The sequence below is a fragment of the Lissotriton vulgaris genome, chromosome 10, assembly GCF_964263255.1.
Source record: "Lissotriton vulgaris chromosome 10, aLisVul1.2, whole genome shotgun sequence".
In the NCBI taxonomy this organism is placed as follows: Eukaryota; Metazoa; Chordata; class Amphibia; order Caudata; family Salamandridae; genus Lissotriton; species Lissotriton vulgaris.
This window is the reverse complement of record NC_141698.1, coordinates 784506670-784526718: the sequence shown is the minus strand read 5'-3', so window position 1 is coordinate 784526718 and position 20049 is coordinate 784506670. Positions and strand designations below refer to the sequence as shown.

Genomic DNA, 20049 nt, shown 5'->3' with positions numbered 1-20049 from the left:
CAAATTCTCATGAAAAGAGCTTCCGAGATTGCTGGAAGGGGCAGTCACTCGAATCTGGGGTACACCTCCTCCACCTCTGGCCAAGTTCGACCCCCCGCCCCACGTATGGAGCTCTCCCTTCATTGTTTACCTCCTCTCTTTCATCACTTCTCCCTTACCCTCCCTCTATTTCATGCTAGAGGCTTCATGCGAGCCTCAGCTGGTGAAACTCTGCTTCTGTGCCACCCCTGACCTCTGTGTGGGGCTCTTTGCATGTGTGTGGGGCTCTTTGCGTGTGTGTGGGGCTCTTTGCGTGTGTGTGGGGCTCTTTGCGTGTGTGTGGGGCTCTTTGCGTGTGTGTGGGGCTCTTTGCGTGTGTGTGGGGCTCTTTGCGTGTGTGTGTGGGGGGGGGCTCTTGCGTGTGTGTGGGGGCTCTTGCGTATGTGTGTGGGGGGCTCTTGCGTGTGTGTGTGGGGGGCTCTTGCGTGTGTGTGGGGGGCTCTTGCGTGTGTGTGGGGGGCTCTTGCGTGTGTGTGTGGGGGGCTCTTGCGTGTGTGTGGGGGGCTCTTGTGTGGTGTGTGTGGGGGGCTCTTGTGTGGTGTGTGTGGGGGGCTCTTGTGTGGTGTGTGTGGGGGGCTCTTGTGTGGTGTGTGTGGGGGGCTCTTGTGTGTGTGTGTGGGGTGCTCTTGTGTGGTGTGTGTGGGGGGCTCTTGTGTGTGTGTGTGTGTGGGGGGCTCTTGTGTGGGTGTGTGTGTGCAAATGCAATACGTCTTGCATTTGCGACAGAGTAAGCTATTGGCATTGTAAATGAGAATGCCATTTATTTATCTGTTTTCAAAACCAACACATAAATAAAAAGTTTGCCATTTACAATGCCAATGGCTCAAACTTTTCCGAAGGCGAAACCGTTGCATTGTAAATGCTTGTTGAAAGACATCTAATTCTTAGATCAACCCACCCTGGCACACTGTTTAACATGGGAGGATGGGCGGCTGTTGCACCACAATGGTTCTCCTCCTCGGGTAGAAGTCCCTCGCCTTGCATTTCACATGATGTAAAAGGTTATGTGGTCATTGTGTTTTTGTGTGCAGCTCTGTAGTGTGGTTTTCCCCTTAAAAAGACCGTACCTGCCGTTCTGCCTTTCCATGTCCTTAAATCACGGCTCGCCCCCTTACAAGGGCTGTTCCTTGGACGCCGCCAGAATGAAAGAATAGCTTAGAATGAGTTTTCAAATGATCATAAAAGTCGGTCGGTCTGTTTGCATTCCAAATATCGTTTCTGACGTCATTTACTTAGATATCTACCCAGCAAGCATAGTATTAGCTTAATGGCTTTACAGAAAATTTAAACACGTCTCTGGACAGTTACATTATAAAACAGAGTTGAATATTTTTCAAGCATTGGCCGTCCCCGAGTTCACATTTACATATTTTCGGACATAAGATAAATAGTGGAAAGGACTGGCCTTAAAGGGCCGATTTAGTGAAGAAAGAAGTGTTCTCTTTACCCACTGCTGCACCACCAACAATCGCAAAGAATGAGCATTGTAGAATGTTCCATCCTTTGTTGGATGAGGTTTGCTTGGGATTTCAGTCCTATTGTAACATCATTCACTGGATGGCATCCTTAAGCAAGTCACACCATTTCCCTCTTGCGTTTGCTTGCTTGCTGTGTGTCATTCATCATAAAGGTGCATGTGTATACCTACATTGCTTCGATCTACCACTAGTTTCTGTGCTGCATCAGAAGTAGTTTTTTAGGTGCTGCCGACCCGAAATATGTTCGGATATTCATCTCTGTTTATGAGTGCAGTGATCCATGTCTTTTAAGGTAAATTCAAATCTGAGAGCAACTTGATTTTGATTATTGTGTTGTATTTGCATTTATATAGCGCTTACTACCCCTGACGAGGCGTCAAAACGCTTTTTCAGCAAGTAGCACGCTACTCCGGAACCCATGAAGGATTAGTGTTGTATTAATATAGTGAAATATGAAAGTAATTTGAGTGGTAGATAGATTAGTCAGTTATTTGGATTCAGAAGGATAGCGGAAGGATAGAAGAGGGACAAAAGGTTTGTATTTATAAAGCGCTTGTTACCCCTAATGGGGTGTTGAAGCGCTTTTTTGGCGAGTAGCAAGCTCCTCCAGAACCCATAAAGGATTAGTGTTGAATTAGTATAGTGAAAAATGAAAGTAATTTGAGTAGTGGATATGTTAGTCAGTTATTTTATTGAGAAGGGTAGGAATAGAAGAGTGGAAAAGATTTGCATTTATATAGCGCTTGTTACCCCTGATGGGTCTTTGAAGCGCTTTTTTGGCGAGTAGCACGCTACTCCGGAACCCATAAAGGATTAGTGTTGAATTAGCATAGTGAAATATGAAAGTAATTTGAGTGGTGGACGTGTTATTCAGTTATTTGGACAGAGAAGGTAGTTCACATTTTCCTATTTTAATAACTTACGTAATGTACATTTACCCCACTACGGTTTCTCGGCGCTGAGACATTGGGCCTACGGTCCAACAGGGTCCATAAGAAGAGCAGGTATGTGTTGACGTTCATGGACTGTTTCCTGCAGGAAAAGAGGACTTACTGCAAGAAACTCCATGTCTTGATTCTTCAAAAGTATAGAAAGTGGTTTGAAACAACTTCCATCCCTGGAGAGGGCTGATTCCAGATTTTGAGTGTGTGTGCAGAAAGCACTCTATTTTGGGTTTCTGAAAAAAAGGCATCACAAATCTAATTTCCGAAGATGGCCTCCATACCCGTGCCATTGCATGTTGGAACCTTTGGCCGAAGAAGACTGTGGGTGACATAGAGCGACTGGATCAGGATTCTCTGGTGCTCATGTATCTATTGTAGTGATTGCGACTCACATGTACATGGTTGCTGAGGCTGGTTTGTAGCATTTCCATCTTCACTGGTTCTATTCATTGGTTTCTCTCCACCGCCTCCTACATGAATCTGAAGTTGAGAGCGCTCACTCGCATGGTTTTCGCCAAAGTTCTTTCTGTATCAATTGAGATTCATGAAAGAGCCATCAAGCAGCCTTACTGCAACAACAGGATTATTCTTTGTATTAAGGCAGATATCCTGTACAGAAACCCCTAAAGTACCAGTGTGGTGCTAACTGGCTGGGAGTCAGAAATGTATTGACTTCGCACATAGAAGAGCGCCAAGAATGTCGCCCATCTTGTTCAATAGTTTGAAAAGTCAAATCAGGTAAAGTGCATGGGTTAGTCAATAGACACCTTGGCACACACTTCCACGAGCCATAATTATACGGTACAGCATGCAAAAACTGGTGTGGCACTGCAGTTTAACAACGATCCACACCCAGCCAACAAGCTCTCATTACGATTAATTCTACCACAGGAAAATTGTACTTGCCCACTCTCCAATCTTATAGTGAATCAGCGTTTATATACTCCTTAAATAAGCATCCTACTCTCTGTTTAATGATATATACATCAACAATTTTAATAGCAAGCACAGTGTAATTATTACGAACAACTTACTACAAGTACCATGCAAGACAAATAAAATGGTGGATACAATTGCCACCCACTTTGCGCATGTTAGTGAGAGGTGCTGAGTGATGCATATCATTTTGTTATGTGATCCTGAAACGGCAGGCCTCACTGCATTTCTCCATTCATCCAGTTGTGGTGAGTCACAGCTGGGAGAAAAGAGTGTGTGGTTGATCACTTCTCATGCTGCCACCCCTGCTCGGCTCCAGACCCTGGCAGCGCTACACGATCCAGAATTTCCATTCTTGGGATAGGGAGATGTCCTGGGGCTCTAAACTGGTCCAATAATACTAGATTATTGTGGTCAAAATATTGTGACCTAGGTAACGACTACCAAAACATCATGAAGGTAAGTATATAAGTATATATATTAATTGAAAAAAACACAATTAAACACTGAGCTACAGTTCTGACTCAAACGCACAAAACCACTGCAGTTACGGTTAGCAACTCACACGATAAACATCATGCCACCCACCATGATGTTATCTAGTTAGCTATTTTTGTTGTTGTCCCTGCGTCTTTGGCAAATTGGTGTTTTGAGCATCCTGATGGTGAAAGTTATGGCACGTGTGTGGTGTGTGCTGTGAACCATGGCTAGCTAATTTTACTTGGTGTGTCAGAGTTAGACTCAATACACAGTTTTTAGATGTGTTTGTTTCAGTGAATTTCATGTTTTTTGGCCACAGTGCATGGCTTTTGGCTATGCGCTCTGCTCATCCCCTCTGGTGGCCAACTCCAGCTGCACTCTACCTTTGACCACGAGCAGTAGGGGTTTGCCGCAGTGCCCCGCCACTCCTGCCATGAGCACATAACTCCCATGGTACACTGCATTCAACCTGGAGCAATGTGCCTAACCCTGCACTGCACAACGCTTTTTAGCTGCAGGGCCTGTCTAAAGCCATGCATCAAACTCGCCGTGAGTAGCCAACCCCTACTGCGCAAGGACACCAGGCCAAAGACCAACCCACTGCGGCCTACCAAGTTATACGACTTACGGTATTTGGCTTTGCACAGAAGGTTGGCCTTATGCTAGGCTCTGCACCCTACCCACAGTGAGCACACAACTCTGCTGTTCACTGCCTTCAGACGCACGCATTGGGGTTGGTTGCAGGGCCGGGTGTCCAACCAGCTATGGAGTGCTAACCTGCCACGAGTTGCCAACATGGCACCCAACCCTCCTATGCGTGGCCTTTGGCTGCGTGAAGGGTTTGTCTTTTCCTAAATTTGTTTGAAGGGAACATTATTTTCCAGTGTTTTCCCGTTTTTCCCTTTGCAATTTTCAGCACAAAATAGTGTATTTTTTGCTGGTCCTAAAGTGGCGACCTTTGACCCTGCTCGCAGGCAAGTCACTCCCCTCACCTCTGCTTCAGCTCTCCTTGGTGTGAGCACCTCCCCCAGTTTGCCACTGCTGCCAGTCGCAAGTTAGAGGCTCGCTCACTGCGCTTTGTCTGTACTGTCTTTTGTCTCCTCATTGCCACCTGTATTCATCCCTCTGTTCTGCGCCCTGTATTTCATTTGTGCCCTTTTTTCATTCTGTGCCCTGTGTTTAACCTTGCCTTAACTGCATTTTTCCCCCTGTGATTTTGTGCCTTTTGCCCTCTGTGTTCCCCACCGCTCCAAACCCGTTCTCTTTCCCACCGCTCCATCCCTGTGGCCCCACCCCCGCTCGCCCATTCGCCGACCCGATACCGCCGCTCCCACCTCCTAGCTGCTCCCTTCCCCTTCCCCATATATGCCGGCAGCTACGCGTCTGCACCCGTCCGTGCCTGGACCGCACCCAGCGCCAGACCCCCTGGCCCCCACGAACGCCACGACACCCGATGCCGCTACGATGCAAGCACCATCCACACACTCCACATTGAACGATCACACTCCTGCTTCCTGACTGCCCCAAAGCGCACTCATGGACCCTTCTCCTGCCGGAACTGCAGCTTCACCAGCAGCCGGCCCGCCAACCCACCTACCAAAGAACCCAACCACCTAAGATGCATCCTTCTCACCACCCGCTCCTCTCACGAACACGTTGCTGAACTCTGGGACCTACTCGACTACAATGCCCCAAACGTCACCTTCCTGACGCAGACCTGCCTGAACCCCTCCTCGGCACCCGACATTGCCATAGCCATCCCGGAAGGCTACAAGATCACCCTCAAGGACCGCACCAACGGAGTAGGAGGAGGAATCGCCATCGTCCACAGGAACACTCTCAAAGTCTCAACCAACACCAATGACACCCTCAGCACCGCTGAACACCTGCACTTCCAGATCCACACTGACACCAACACCACCCTTAGAGGAACCCTCGTCTACAGACCCCCGGACCTTGACCACAGTTCTACGACTCCATCGCCGACTTCGTCAGCACATATGCCCTCGCCTCCACGGACTACATCCTCCTCGGGGACCTGAACTTCCACCTCGAGAACGACGACTCCAACTCTTTCTCCCTGATCGACAACCTTGCCAACCTCGGACTCAGACAACTCGTCACAACACCCACCCACACCACCGGCCACACGCTTGACCCCATCTTCTCCGCAAGCCACCACGTCTCCTTCAACCACACCACTGACCGCCACTGGACTGACCACCATTGCATCCACTTCACCTTCCGGAAACCCATCACCCACCACCACACCCAACAGTTGCCTCGCCGCTTCTGGAGCAAAGTCACCCAAGACCAGCTATCCACCACCGTCGCCCGGAGCCCAACCCCAGACCCGACCGACCCCGCCGCCCGCAACCTCAGACAGTGGATCGACGACTGCGCCAACTGAAGACCTTCAAACCTCCAAGCAAACCTGCCGAAAACTAGAGAAGAACTGGCTCCGTGAACGAACACTGGAAAGCCATGCAGCCCACAAGAACGCCACCCGCAGACACCACCACCTCATCAGATCCGCCAAAAGGGCCTCCTTCAAAGACCGCCTAGGCAACAACGCACACAACAGCAAAAAGCTCTTCAACATCGTGAAGGAACTCTCCAGCTCCAACACCAACGACTTCCCACCTTCACAAGACCTGTGCGACTCACTGGTCACCTTCTTCCATCGCAAGATCGCAGACATCCACAACAGCTTCAACGACACAACTGCCGCAGCAACTCCTGAGACCACCGTCCCCACGACCACCATCCGCACCAACCGCCTGCTCTCCTGGACCAACATCAACAGCGACGACACCACCAAGATATAATGAACACCGTCCACTCCAGATCCCCGTCAGACTCATGCCCACACCACATCTTCAACAAAGCCACCATCTCCATCGTACCCCATCTCCGGAAAGCCATCAACATCTCCTTCGAGACAGCAACCTTCCCGGAGAGCTGGAAGCATGCAGAGATCAACGCCTTACTCAAGAAACCCAAGGCAGACCCCAAGAACCTCAAAAACTTCCGACCATTCTCCCTGCTCCCGTTCCCGGCGAAGGTCATCGAGAAGGCTGTCAACAAACTCCTGACCAGCTACCTCGAGGAGAACAGCATCCTGGACCTGTCCCAGTCTGGGTTCCGCAGCAGCCACAGCACCGAATCTGCCCTCATAGTCGCCACCGATGACATCAGGACCCTGCTAGACAACAGAGAAACAGAGGCCCTCATCCTCCTGGACCTGTCAGCCGTCTTCGACACGGTCTGCCACCGCACACTACCAACACGCCTCCACGACTCCGGGATCCAAGAAAAGGCCCTGGACTGGACCACCTCCTTCCTTTCCTGCAGAACACAGAGCGTCTGTCTCCCCCCTTCCGCTCTCAAGCCACCAAGATCATCTGCAGCATACCCCAAGGTTCATCCCTCAGCCCAACACTGTTCAACATCTACATGGCAACGCTCGCCCACGTCGCCCGACTGCACAACCTCAACATCATCTCCTATGCCGATGACACCCAGCTGATCCTCTCTCTCACCCAGGACCCCAACACTGCCAAAACCAACATCCACGCTGGAATGAAGGCCGTCGCTGACTGGATGAGGAACAGCCGACAGAAGCTAAACTCGGACAAGACGGAGGTCCTCGTCCTCGGATCTACCCCCTCGGCCCGGGATGACTCCTGGTGGCCGACCGCACTGGGGACAGCTCCAACACCCACCGACCACGCACGCAACCTAGGGGTCATCCTCGAATCCACCCTCTCCATGACGAAGCAGGTCAACGTTGTCTCTTCCTCTTGCTTCAACACCCTCCGCATGCTCCACAGGATCTACAAGTGGATCCCCACCGAAACAAGAAGAATGGTCAGCCAGGCCCTCGTCAGCAGCAGACTAGACTGCGGAAACGCCCTCTATGCAGGAGCCTCGACCAAACTCCTGAAACAGCTCCAACGCATTCAGAACGCCTCTGCACGCCTTATTCTCGACATCCCTCGCCGCAGCCACATCATACCCCACCTGAGAGACCTGCACTGGCTCCCCATCAACAAGAGGATAACCTTCAAGCTCCTCACCCACGCACACAAGGCACTCCACAACACCGGACCAGCGTACCTCAACAGCCGACTCAGCTTCTACACCCCCACCCACCAGCTCCGCTCCACCGACCTCGCCTTCCCCACTGTCCCCCGCATCCGAAGAGTGACTTCCACCGGCAGATCCTTCTCCCACCTCGCCGCCAAGACATGGAACACCCTCCCCATCCACCTACAGCAGACCCAAGACCTACTGACCTTCAGAAAACTCCTGAAGACCTTGCTTTTTGAATAGTAGCAGCCTCTCCACCCCTTAGGGCATTGAGACCCTCACGGGTAGGTAGTGCGCTTTACAAATGCTATGATTGATTGATTGACTAGATTTCAATATTCTATAAAATCACAATTTTTTCATGGCAGTCCTTTTTTTAAATTGTATTTATTGGCTCACTTTTCCCATTTTCATTCCACAGTGCAAATTTGAATTTTTTTCTGTTAAACATTAATACATTTACATTTCGAAATGGAAAAAATCTCTTTCATCAGCCAATCACATTTGCTAAAAATTTCTAAAGGGATTGATTTGATGCACGATGTTCTCAATGGCTATTCTAAACAGTAGAAATAAATAAAAGTTTTAATCCTTTAAAGGCAATTTAGCAACTTTTTAAACACTCGTCCCTCAACAACTACTAACAGATTTATACTAATCAATGAATGCACCATTTCTGTGTAAAGTCCTTGTTTTTTGCTGAATTTGTCATAAATCCATTTGGCATTTTTTTCCTTTAGAGACAAGCGAAATTTCACTTGGGAGCGAAAATGTGAAAACTCAACTTTTTGGGAAATCTGCCCATAATTTTTTTCACATGCACAGAACTTCATGAAAATTGGCATGCCAGATGACTACAGAAAGCGACTGCCTATTTTAGTGCAAATCCTTCTACTGAGGCACAAGTGATAGGCAAATTAGAGTGATGTATTTCAATAGAAAGTGAATATGCACCATGACTACACAGTGGCACTGACACTGTGTAACAGGTAAGCATAGGTTTATTGAACTTTTCACATGGGCATCTTGACAATATGTATCTTTAAAGGTATGTAGATGTGAAGTTAGGAAGTGAGGGTGCAGGGTCAGAGACGTGGCTAGAAAGCAGAGTCTTGAGCTGTATGTATGCAGATGTAGGTAGAAGGCGGAGTCTTGGGGTGTGTGCACATTGAGGTAGAAAGCAGAGTCTAGAGGTGTTTGCATATTGAGGTAGAAAGCAGACCCTTGATGTGTGTGCATATTGTGGTAGAAAGCAGAGCCTTGAGGTGTTTGCATATTGAGGTAGAAAGCAGAGTCTTGAGGCATGTGCATATTGAGGTAGAAAACAGAGTCTTGATGTGTATCCAGATGGAGGGAGAAAGCAGAGTATTGAGGTGTGTGGACATTGAGGTAGAAAGCTGAGTCTTGAGGTGTATTTAGATGGAGGTAGAAAGCAGAGTCTTGAGGTGTGTGCAGGAGAGAGAAAGCAGAGTCTTGAGGTGTATTCAGATGGAGGTAGAAAGCAGTCTTGAGGTGTGTGCATATTGAGGTAGAAAGCAGAGTCTTGAGGTGTGTGCATATTGAGGTAGAAAGCAGAGTCTTGAGGTGTGTGCATATTGAGGTAGAAAGCAGAGTCTTGAGGTGTGTGCATATTGAGGTAGAAAGCAGAGTTTTGAGGTGTATTTTTTTATATGGAGGTAGAAAGCAGAGTCTTGGGGTGTATTCATATTGAGGTAGAAAGCAGAGTCTTGAGGCGTGTTCATATTGAGGTAGAAAGCAGGGTCTTGAGCTGTATGCAGATGGGGTCGAAAGCATAGTCTTGAGGTGTGTGCATATTGAGGTAGAAAGCAGAGCCATAAGGTGTGTGCATATTGAGGTAGAAAGCAGAGTTCTCCAGAATTGTGGTGTCTTTCATAGATTCACATGCCTGAATCATTCCCCTTCGTCGGAGTGGGAGTCCCACGGTACATAAAAAAGCAATAATATGCACAAAATATCCAAAAGACTTTGGTAATAACCAACCAGGAAGTAAAGTAGCCCAAGCTACAAGAGAAAAACTTCAACACGCATGACTATCCTAGTCATTTTGTATAGTCCAAACTGCAGCCAATCCGGCGACAGCACCCACCAGAATGTTCTCCCCAGAGGCCCAGGCTCTCAGATTTTCTACCGCACGTCGTGTGAAGGGAGTCTCCCTGAGCTATGCTTAGTTCTTCTCAAATTTCTTCAGGTTTTCTTACTTTCAGGATGTCTTCCTCTAAGAAATCATTATTCAGGCCCTGTGAATCTTGTGGTAAGCTACAGCTTTTCTCAGAAGATCCCCACAAGAAATGCATCTACTGCCTGTATCCGGATCATCAAGTGAAGGACTGCAAGATATGCAGGACCTTTCCTCAAAAGACCCTCAGGGATAGAGACGGCTGCTTACTTCTGTGGCTACAGAAGCTTAAGGACCAAGACAATCCAGTTTCTGAGGTAGGAAGTATTGCTTCTGGGTCATCTGTGGCCTCTAGGAAGAGAGCTGCTGAGGAGGTTTTATCTTCTTCTGGGGCTAAGGTTGTGAGGAAACAACAACCCTCTAAGGGTTCAGAGAGGCCTACCACTTCTAAGGCTACTCCTCTTGTCAAACTAAACCTTTGTCTTCCACGCCCCGAGAAGATCAGTAAAACATTTGCCTCCAAAACCTACTTCTGAGAGGACTGCACCGTCGACCACCCCTTCGTCGACTAAGATTCCCGTCAACGCAACTTCTAAATTTTTTCCTCACCTAAACCTCAGATGATTAGGTAAATAACTATAGTTCTTTTGAGGTGTGCATATTGAGGTAGAAAGCAGAGTTTTGAGGTGTGTGCATATTGTGGTAGAAAGCAAAGTTCTGAGGTGTGTGCATATTGAGGTAGACAGCATAGTTCTGAGGTGTGTGCATATTGAGGTAGAAAGCAGTCTTGAGGTGTATTCAGATGGAAGTAGAAAGCAGAGTCTTGAGGTGTATGCAGATGGGGGTAGAAAGCAGAGTTTTGAGGTGTGTGTATATTTAGGTAGAAAGCAGAGGTTTGAGGTGTGTGCATAGTGATGTAGAAAGCAGAGTTTTGAGGTGTGTGCATATTGAGGTGGAAAGCAGAGTTTTGAGGTGGAAAGCAGAGTCTTGAGGTGTATTCAGATGCAGGTAGAAAGCAGAGTCTTGAGGTGTATTCAGATGGAGGTAGAGAGCAGAGTCTTGAGCTGTATGCAGATGGAGGTAGAAAGCAGAATATAGAGCCGTAAGCAGATATACGTAGAAAGCAGTCATAAGCTGTATACCTTTTTTCTGATGCTCATTTGTGCCATTAATTACCTCAAATGTTGTTAACCTACAGGAAAAATAACATCAAAGAGAAGCCATGCCAAAAAGACTTTTTAGGGGAAAAAAGATAATTTTATATTTCAGCAGATGCCGAGGAATGACATAAATATGACATTTTCTAGCAAGCTGCCATTGAAAAGGTTGATTTATTCGAGATGTGGGCCTTACTGCAGAATATCTGTCTGAGCCATTACTCAACTCTTCTAACGGGCGCATTCCATCATGCTCCGGTAATTAGAAAGGAAATCTGTTTCTGTCCACCAATATTTTCCCTGCTTTGATACTAAACATTTTTCAGCATTTCTAAATTAGGTTCCAGTCGTCGTCGGGGTTTGGTTCATTTTGGCTACATGTACTGGATTTCTTCAAGCCTTGTGTGCTCGGTTGTAAATAATAATGTCTCCACACTGTAAATTGGTGGTTGCAAGTTCAAGTTCCAGAGGCAAAACTGTTTCAAGTGCAGAATGTGTAATAGTCTGGGGAAGGTCTCATTATACATTATTAAATCTGAGTTAACTTTCTGTCAGATTTGCACTGCGCCCGTGTCAAGAGTCTAACGACTAGTTGTATTTTTAGATTTAGGATTGTGTGAACATATCACCCAATAGTTTCTTTTAGAACCGTTTATTTTCATTTTTCTTCAAGAGAAAGTATAACATTTTGAAAACGGCAGGCAAAGAATAATTTCATGCAGTGTAATTTATAACAGCATTTGATCGCGGCCCAGGGAGTGACCTAAAAATTTTGACAATACCAACTCAGAGTTCTCATTTTTAACAGGAGAAAACAAAGATTTGATAGCTTGCCTGGTCTCTCTGATATTACAGCATGGGAAGTTTGTGGTTATCATGTTGTCTCTGGTCGGCTTCTTGCACTAAATTGACAATTTTTTTTTTTTTTTTTACATTGACTACAATCCATGACACCACATTCATTACTGGCTCAGTGTACTCCCCGCATCTAACCCATTGTGTGTACCCTTCTTTGCAGGGCTCACTTGTTTGTTTTGGCACCCTCACACACCCTCACTCACCCTCACACCCCCTTACTCTCACCCCCTCACCCCATCACTCACCCTCACCCCTCTCACCCTTACACCCTCACACACCCCCACCCTCACACACCCTCACCCTCACACCCCCTCACCCTCACATCCCCTCACCCTCCCTCACACCCTCACCCCCTCACCCTCACACCCACTCACCCTCACATCCCCTCACCCTCCCACCCCTCACCCTCATACCCCCTCACCCTCACACACCCTCACTCACCCTCACACACCCTCACTCACCCTCACACCCCCTCACTCCCCCTCACACCCCCTCACCCTCACACACCATCACACCCCCTCACCCTCGCACCTCACACCCCCTCACCCTCACAACCCTCTCACCCTCACACACCCCCACCCTCAAACCCCCTCAGACCCCCTCACCCTCACACACCTTCACCCTCACCCCACACTCACACCCTCACCCTCACACCCCCTCACCCTCACAACCCTCTCACCCTCACACACCATCACTCAACCTCACACCCCTCACCCTCAAACACCCCTCACCCTCGCTCACCCTCACACTCCCTCACCCCCCTCACCCTCACACACCCCCTCACCCTCACACCCTCCCACCCTCACCGTCACACACCCTCCCACACTCACTCAAACTTACACCCCCTCACCTTCACACCCTCACCCTCACACACCCTCACCTTCACACCCCTCTCACTCACACCCCCTCACCCTCACACCCCCTCACACACCATCACCAGCATAGCATAACAAAACATAGCATAACAAAACACAGCATAGCATAGCATAACAAAACAAAGCATAGGATAGCAAAACATAGCACAGCATAACAAAACAAAGCATAGGATAGCAAAACAAAACATAGCATAGCAAAACAAAACATAGCATAGCAAAACACAACATAGCCTAGCATAACAAAACACAACAAAACATAGCATAGCATAGCATAACAATACATAGCATAACAAAACAAAGCATAGCATAACATAACAAAGCATAGCAAAACAAAACATATCATAGTATAACATAGCATAACAAAACACAACAAAACATAGCATAAGATAACAAAACATAGCATAACATAAAAACATAGCATTGCATAAAAAAATAGCATTGCATAAAACAAAGCATAACAAAACATAGCATAGCAAAACACAACAAAGCATAGCATAGCAAAACATAGCATAGCATAACAACACATAGCATAGCATAACAAAACATAGCATAACAAAACAAGGCATAGCATAAAAAAACATAGCATAGCAAAACACAACAAAGCATAGCATAGCAAAACATAGCATAGCATAACAACACATAGCATAGCATAACAAAACATAGCATAACAAAACAAGGCATAGCATAACATAACAAAGCATAGCAAAACAAAACATAGCATAGTATAACAAAACATAGCATAGCATAACAAAACACAACAAAACATAGCAGAACACAACAAAACATAGCAGAACAAAACATAGCATAACATAAAAAATAGCATAACATAAAACAAAGCATAGCATAATAAAACATAGCAAAACACAACAAAACATAGCATAGCATAACAAAACACAACAAAACATAGCATACATAACAAAACATAGCATACATAACAAAACATAGCATAGCAAACATAGCATAGCATAGCATAACAAAACATAGCATAGTATAACAAAACACAACATAGCATAACAAAACAAAGCTTAGCATAACATAGCATAACTAAACATAGCATAACAAAGCATAGCATAACAAAACATAGCATAGCAAAACAAAGCATAGCATAATAGAACACAACATAACATAGCAGAGCATAACAAAACATAGCATAGCATAACAAAGCATAGCATAGCATAGCATAGCAAAACATAGCATAGCATAACAAAACATAGCATAGCATAACAAAACACAGCATAGCATAGCATAATAAATCAAAGCAAAGGATAGCAAAACATAGCATAGCATAACAAAACACAGCATAGCATAGCATAATAAATCAAAGCAAAGGATAGCAAAACATAGCATAGCATAACAAAACTTAGGGTAGCAAAACAAAACATAGCATAGCATACATCATCACTCAGCACCATCACAGCATCACTCAGGGGCACCACAACATCACTATGTGCTACAACAGCATCACTGAACGTCACAGCATCACTCGTTCGCCATCACATCATCACTCAGCGCCACCACAGCATCAATCTGTGCAACCATTCAACAACAACTGGTTCAAATATGTTCTCTCAATGTTTCTAAGCTTTATTACAAATGTAACAAAAATATGTTAATATTTCACTTCTGTTATTCGATTTTCGTCACAATAAAATACACTGAACATAATCTTCACAAAAGTTATTTACAAAAGTTTAAGCTATTGCCATTATAAATTACTATAACTTTTATTTAAGTATTCATTATTAAAAAACAATTAAAAGCCATTGTTTTTTGTAATAAAAAATACATGTAAGTCACGTAAATATAACACATATTGCAAATGCTATAGGTGTCACATTTGCGAAAGTTATAACTATTGGCATTGTAAATGACAAAGCTATTAATTTTGCTATTTTCAAAAACAAAACATAAATAAAACATTTGTCATTTACAATACCAATAGCGCAAACTTTCCTAATGCGAGACCTATTGCATTGCAAATGCTTGTTTGTTCCTGTTTGCCTGTGACTTCTGCCTACCTGCATGGAGAACCGTTCGGAGCATGTGTAGGAAGGTACATCCTGACTATGGTTGCCCCCAACTTTTTGCCCTGTGTTTTAGCTGGTTTTTGACATAGTCGACCTGGGACCCTGCCAATCAGGACCCCAGGCCTACTGCTCTCTCTGTAAAATGGATTCCATGTACCTTAGGTACATATCCAATTGGTACTGGGCCACCTTATCAGACCCTGTAACTCAGGGCATAGGTGTACCCAGGGCCTACCAGGGGCTGAAGCATGTATTATGCCACCCCTGGCTGGCCTCCTAAATTTGACACAACTGGCTGCATGACAGCTGGGGCAAAGTCGTGTAATCACCCTTTGCTGTAGATATAGTATACCTATATCTAACCCTAAAAATGGACACACAGATTCCTATCAGTCACTCCTATGGCAGGCCTTGACAATCCTGAAGGCAGAGTGCTTGGGATCGTGTGAGATGGTGCTCTGGCATGAGCTGAGCCCGTCTGCAGCTTGCGGAATCAAGTCCTAATAGCTGTTCCATGATAACGCATACCATATACTCTTAAGTGCATTATAATCCTCGCGGTTAAATGCTATCTTTGGTATTGCTTTATCAAAACATGTCGAGTAAGGTGTCATACGAATTGGAATACTAACCCCTCGCCAATTCTGGCGACGGGGTTAGCATTCCACCCTGCTAGAGGGACACGACATGTATGTAACTGTGAACCCCGGTTAAAGTTAAACGAAGCCTCAGCTCCACAAAATGGATGCTGCCACCACAGACACGAGTCTGACCTCCTGCTGCTGGGAGTCCTTCCAGCGAGGAGAGCTTGGACAAAGGGTTTCCTGTCCGGGGCGGTGCTAGCACCATCCCAGACAGGGTTTTGTGTATCCTGGGTAGGCAGGGCTTTACAGAAAGGTGACTGCTGAGTGGCACCCCGGTGCTCACTACGCATAGGCCGGTCAGAACCAGTTCCAGGGGCACACCAGCCCCTGGCCTGGGGAAAGTCCGGCATGGGAGAGGGGTGTAACCACCCCCCTCCTAGTCCCACCCATAGGCAGGACCTAGTCACCGGGTCAGCCCCTTTTCTTAGTATAAAGATAGGAGCGGGCCCCCTGTTCAAATTAGATCATCTTTGGAATCAAGACACGACTTTCTGCAAAAGGACTTCAAGATTTCTTCTTCAAGATTCTCCCTTGTGACTAAGGAGTAGTCACCCTGCATCCGCAGGCGCCATCAAGAACACTGCGGTCTGCTGCAAGTCCTTCCTCAGGAATCCGACGACACAGCTCGACGAGACCCGGCTTCCCTGGCACCTCTGACCTCTACTCACCTCTACAGCCAAGCTGAGAACCGTGAGTGCGACGAGACCTCGAGGGACCGACAATCGCCAAGACTGCACGACTTCTTTACAGCACGCCCGCCGAGTAACCCTCTGGTGAGTGCTTTGGGGTCCGAGAAGCCCCGACCCTGAGCAGCTCCAACACTGAAGACCAGCCTCCCAGCATCTCCACGATCTGCGTGGGGCCCTTCTGCTTTTTGCTGCTCACCGCGTTGTTTGGCTACTAGCCCGCTGGCTTGTGGCCTTCTTAACGACGCCCGACGACATCACTGCTGCTGGTCTGGTTGCTCCAGACTGGCCCTTGCTCCCTTCCAAGAGAGGAGCACCCCGGATCCTCCTGGTCCACTCAAGACGCCATTTTAGGTCCACCGCGTGGGCTTGAATTAGCCAAGGCTTTGTTGCCCAATCCTGGGTCCAGCGACGCCGACAGCTTCATCCATCGTGGGACAGCTCGCTCCTCCATCCTGGTCGCCGACAACGCCTCCTGGTCCGTGAGATCTGCAGAGCACAGGGTCGCCCACTCACCTAGTCGAGGTGACTACCATCCGGTGCCCTCCTGGTGCCACCTGACTACTGGCTAGTAGTCACGAACTTAGTCCCCTCTGCTTTCAGGTGTCATCTGTCTTCAAGATCCAGGCTTGGATCACTTCGAACTCTCTTCACTGGTCGCCTGCCAGCATCTTTCTTCCAGGCTCCTGGTCCGTCTACAAGGATTCCTGGGCTCTTTTGAGACATATGCAGCTGCAGCCCCTGGGCTAGGTAACTTCGGCATTTCGGTGCCCCAGCATAGCCTCACTATCCAAGGGTCAGAATCCACTTTCGTTTTCCTCCTTCCAGGTCGGGTTCGCCCGAGAACACTAACTTTGTCTTTACTAGCTACCATAGACTTTGTCCCGCATCACGCGTGAGAGTGCACACTCTGCACCCGAGTCCCCTGGGTCTCCTAGAAGTAATCTAACGATTCTATAGTCAAGTCCTAGCGATTCCAAAGCCTATTAGTACTGTACTTACCTGCTAGTAATTTCGCATTCCACTTTCAGAGTATATGGTTTTCCGTGCCCCTCGGGCATTTGTATATACTGTGCTAACTTAAGTATTTTCGTAAGAGTTTTGTTTTGTGCTTAGTACCCTGTCCTCATAAAGAGTACAGGGCTGTTGTGATTTTAATAAATACACTGTTTATTTTCATAACACTTGTGTGGTATCCTTTCACTTGGTGTTCAAGGGGTATATGTCTGGTATAACAGCTGGCTTAACACGCCCTCTCGAGTCTTTAGCCTTAGACTGCTCGTATCCACGCTACTAGGATAGCTGGTCTATAAGGTTGACTTACAACCACTCATCAATAAGGGTTGTCTGGACTGATACATAGTGTTCACTAGAATAGTGAGCACTGCATATCAGGCCAACTTTTCACAGCATGCCCATGATCAAGTCAGTAGGGAGAGCTTTTCACAGTACAGTCACAGCTTTGATGAACTACCAATAAATGGCTCACACAACTCCTGTAAAATGTGGTCAAACTCAGTGCAGCATGAGCCCCCGCTGGAGAATGATGTTATGGGACTAGGCCGAATTTTCATAAAAGAAACATGGGGGCTAGGTTGGGGGACATCATGGCTTCGAAACAGATATGCTGACTGGATTTGGAAGATTCCTACAAGCCTGGGCATTTTTCAGCCCTGCATTGGTTCCTAAATGAAATGTATGTAAGACTGGCCTAGATGAAAAAAATACTAATTCAGACAGTGCCCCTTTAAATCTTATGTTCAGTCTTACTGATGACCTGGCACAGGTAGATAGGGTGGATGACTAAGGCCTGTTGCTGTCACGTGATTGTGGTGACTCTCAAAAGTACTCATAACTGGCACCTCAGAGCAGTCAGAGCGACTTTCCCAGGGCAGAGGCTAAAAAGATCTTACAGGCATTCACCCATTTGCCAATGACTGCTTTTGGAGTAACATACAAATGAAGGAAATTTTTATTTAGACCAATGGATTTTAAACAACACACCAATTACAAATATAGTCCCATTATAATATGCATTCTCAAATTTACATAAACTATTTAACACAATTAAAATTCATCTACTAAAATCCTAATATACCCATGACATCCTAAAAATACCCAGTTATATGTACGCCAAACTCCATAAATGACCTAAAAACAAACCTAATCTTGATCACCCATTCAGGGTCTTTTTAACTGCAGTCATAAACCTTCCAATAACATACAATTGTTATTATTTTATTTTACTTGAAAAAGCTCAAGTGCGAATAAACTTCCTGAGTGAAACACATTTCGGCTGTGGTTTTGAACCTGGACACACCAGTAAGGCATACTGCGCCACAACAAAACTATTTCGAACTTTTTAGGCAACAATCTAACTCAACCAGTTATTCGCCTCAGAGTGTGAGGATTTCATCTGTCCTAATCAAAACTTTAGATAAGACAGGATTAAAAGGTCTTTGCCAGAGGATACCCATCGGTCCGACTTCACCAGTTTCTTTTGACAAAAGAGGAGTTTGGACAGTAGATTGTCTTTGAACCATAAAGCTACCACTTGAAACCCACTTGAGCATGATTGTCCTTTTTTTGCCGATTAATTTTGTTCTCAAATGCAGCAAGCTTTCCTGAGTGCGCCAGAGCTTGGTTGCCTTTTGGCTAGGTTCGAGCTACATAAATACTCTACGCATAGATGCATGTACATATATGTTCTCCACCAGGGCCAAACTGGGAACCCAAAGCACCCGTGGCAGTTTCTCGGACCAGCCCCTGGGGAGCTGGAAAGGCTTGCTTGATGCTTTCGTCACTGGGGGCCGATATTTCAGCACCTCTGCAAAACCGGCCCAAGTCACGAAAGCGGCCCCTGCTGCTGCATCACCGGACCCCATCCTTCCAGGCTCCCGGAGAAACGCCTGATGCCCGGTATGGTCAGTCCGGCCCTGTTCTCCACAGTGGTACAAACAGCCCCATGCTCCGGCTACTCACTGTAGACATCAGCATAGGTTGAGAAAAAGTAGTTTGGATTTCTTAACTCTTCTCCACAGTACTGCCAGGTAATGCCATATCCAACTACCCAGCTTTTAGTGCAAGTACAGGACTGTCAGCTCGTTTCCCATAGTTAATCAAAAACTCTTAATTTATGAACAAGGGCAAGTGTAGATAGCAATTACAGGAAGGGGAACAGATGTTCTTCAACTAGCTGTAATCCGATCCTAACCTCAAATAATTATAGAAATTTAAGGTTGCAACTGAGCAGCGTATTTTGTTAGTTTAATGTCTATAAAGCTGATAATAAAAGACAAAAGTCAATTTATATTCAGCTCAGGGACGAGTGGCAGTGAGCAGCCACCTAAACTGGTACCTTACTACCAGGTATCTAACCACGGCAGCCAATGAAAGGCATAGGGATTGAATATGTAAGCAACCATAGTCATCGCCATCTTGTACCGATGCATGTAACAGATGTGAAATACCTCAACGAATCAACGAAGGATAAAACAAAGCGGGGGATTTTTTTATGATAAAGTAAGCACATGCAGTTTAAGTAAACTGTTATTACATCCTGCAGAAAGTGTTATCATTAGCTTTATTGTGGCATGCAAGAGAACTTTCTGGCTTGGCGAGAGTGCCAGGATGTGTTTGGAGGAAAGGAAAAACTGTAGCCCTTTCTAACAAGCTTGATTCAAAATGTTTGCCAAA

At 46.4% G+C, this 20049-nt stretch overlaps 1 protein-coding gene across 1 annotated transcript in view; it reads left to right on the top strand.

Annotated features, from left to right (window-relative positions):
* JAZF1 (JAZF zinc finger 1) overlaps window positions 1–20049 on the top strand; it is a 641974-nt gene that overhangs the window by 464414 nt on the left and 157511 nt on the right. The window lies entirely within an intron of this gene.